The following is a 2,500-nucleotide window of genomic DNA, read 5'->3' as shown; positions in this document are numbered from 1 at the left end:
ATCACACCTTGTATGCATGATTTTTCTCATGCGTCGAGCGAGGTACAGGTAATTGCTTAGGAATTGTGATTGGTTCATGGCGCTATTTGTTCCTGTTGTGATTGGTCGGAGTTACTGCTTTGGTTTTGTTTTTTTTTTCAACAGTCATTTGAAAATCAAAGCAAGCTTAAGGTCATCTCCAGCCTCCAGCTCCCAACCATTCAATCAACAGTGGCATTTCTAATAATATTTCTTATGGTATTTTTGCATTACTTTATTCATATTATATATATTGATTAAAAAAATTTAAAAATCAAAACCTATGATTCTTTGAGGCAATACATCCCATGCCGAGAAAGGACCAGTACCACAGTAATATAATTTTATAATTACCTTGGACTAGACGGAGCAGTTCCCCAGGTACATCATCCAAGGGGATACTGACACAGTGTCTAAAGACACTTTTGCCAAAAACATCTTTTCCTTTTGAAATTTTAAAATAGCTGACCTCAGAATCGGGGCTTAGGAAATGTAGTCTGCCCTTGGTTGCATTCGGCAGTTTCTTTAACTCCTTTAAAATATATTGCCCTTCGATTTTTTGCTTTAAAAAGGTTACTGCCACATCATGTGCAATGGCCAAGCAACTCTTTCCACTGACATTGGTGGTTTTAAAAGCTGTGGCAGCCTGAAACAAAACAAGGAAACTTGGCCCATGGAAACAGACACATTTTAAGTAATTATTTATTAAGTTTGGAAGATTTAAAGTAATAATGGCATTTTTGCAACTAGACTAAAATTTCTAATCAACTGTAACTTCTTCTCCTTCTATACATAAGAAGCAAGAATTGCTTAATTAGGGTTAGTCAAGTTTATGATGTCTTCACTCCCCTAATTTGCATGTTACCAATTTTTGAAGTTTTAATGTCTTTGAAACTAATACAAATGAAACTTTGAAAACCAAATACGCTATTTTCATTCTTCAGTGTAATTCACCATGATATCTGTAAAATTGTAAAGGATGAAAATTTGATCACAGTAGCACTTTAAGGGGGTCTTGACCCCAACCATTGGTGTGATTTAAGGCCAGAGGTAAACCTACAAAATTTCTAATCTCAGAATCAAAGTAAAATGTCTGAATTTTGTGCGTCTCTGCTTTAGATACTTTTGGTTAAATATACTACCATTTCCCTTCATGTTTTGGTGGAAGCTGAGACGTGAGGGAAAAGCCAACCAAACGTAACACAGAAGAGATAGAATCCCCAAAGCAATGGGAACAGGCCAATAATATGCAATGCAAAGAGAGTTATTTCATACTGAAATGGGATCTTGTAACTATCTGTTCAAACCTTTGTTATTATTAATAAGTCAACTCTCCTAAATTAATGTAATAATTATATAAATCTCTAAATCAGTTTACATCTTAACTAGTTATAAATACCTCCTTTTTTGAAAGCGGTTGCTTAAGGTCTTTTAAAATTTCCCAAACCGATTCTGGGATGCAGCATGCTGATTGCTGCAAAGCAGAACTGGAGTCCTGCACCCCACTGAAAAGCCTCACGATAAATGGGGCAATTTTGGACTCCAAATATTCCCAAATAACTGGGACATCCTCCTCCATGCCAGCCACTTTCATCACCTAATGCAGAAATTAACACACACAGAAAGAAAAGACACATGTATACTATAAGTCCTGTAGAATTTGATGTTATGAAAAAAAAAACTTTAGAACAATCTAAATCAGAGCAAAATCAAATGGCAACTTCATTTAAATTAAGGAATGGACAATGTCTAGCGTCCGTCTATCCAATTGGAGATGCACGTGTATAGTTGGGAGAGCACGAGGGTAGCGTAAGAGATGCTCCAGGCGTAGCCACCCAAAGTGCTCTCCCAACCATCCAAGTGCATCCCCAATTGGATGGATGCAACCTAGAAATTGTCCATTGCTTTTATAACATACATAATGTAGCAAGACATTTTTCACACTGAAAAGTTGCTTTTTCTGCACTGATCAAATTGCAAATTCTCTTAACCGTGCGGGTGCTGACTATAAATATGACGACTTGTTTTTCAAAAATATTTATTTCAGACACGTTTTCTAAATCTTCATCGAGAAACCCTAACTCAAATGTTGAGTTTTTACTAGCCATTTAATAGTAACAGCTAAATTTAAGTTTTACTGGTAAAAAATTGTGAGAAAAAACTTTTGCTGGCAAGAAATTTCACCAACAATTAGGTCAGCATGAACCATCTCTATGCACCATCCATTTCTTTTTCATAAAAAAATAGCCAATCAGAGCACGCGCTAGCATACAGCAATGTTACAAATGTTGTTACAATAGTACACCAGAGGTGTACATGTACATTAACAGTTCATCTAAAACAATTTGTGATAAAATTTTTTTGAAGGTTTATAATCAGACTAATATTAAGAGTTATACCTATATAAGCATGCAACTGGTGAGCACTCTCTTGTGAACAAAGAGCTCTATTGCACTATGTTTTACAATCAACCTATTTTACT

At 35.6% G+C, this 2,500-nt stretch overlaps 1 long non-coding RNA gene and 1 pseudogene across 1 annotated transcript in view; both read right to left on the bottom strand.

Annotated features, from left to right (window-relative positions):
* The window catches only part of LOC138022163 (uncharacterized), a 2,416-nt gene extending 957 nt beyond the window's left edge, over positions 1 to 1,459 (bottom strand). Inside the window, exons 1-2 of the long non-coding RNA XR_011126529.1 lie at positions 1,418 to 1,459; positions 373 to 664 (exon numbers count right to left, since the gene is read on the bottom strand). This is a non-coding gene — a long non-coding RNA (uncharacterized lncRNA). The remainder of the gene's footprint in view (positions 1 to 372; positions 665 to 1,417) is intronic.
* Positions 1 to 2,500, bottom strand: part of LOC138020492 (uncharacterized) — a 47,198-nt pseudogene that overhangs the window by 19,491 nt on the left and 25,207 nt on the right.

The sequence above is a fragment of the Montipora capricornis genome, chromosome 10 (genome assembly GCF_036669925.1).
Source record: "Montipora capricornis isolate CH-2021 chromosome 10, ASM3666992v2, whole genome shotgun sequence".
Classification (NCBI taxonomy): domain Eukaryota; kingdom Metazoa; phylum Cnidaria; class Anthozoa; order Scleractinia; family Acroporidae; genus Montipora; species Montipora capricornis.
Note: the sequence above shows the minus strand (reverse complement) of the source record. Positions and strands in the feature narration are given on the sequence as shown.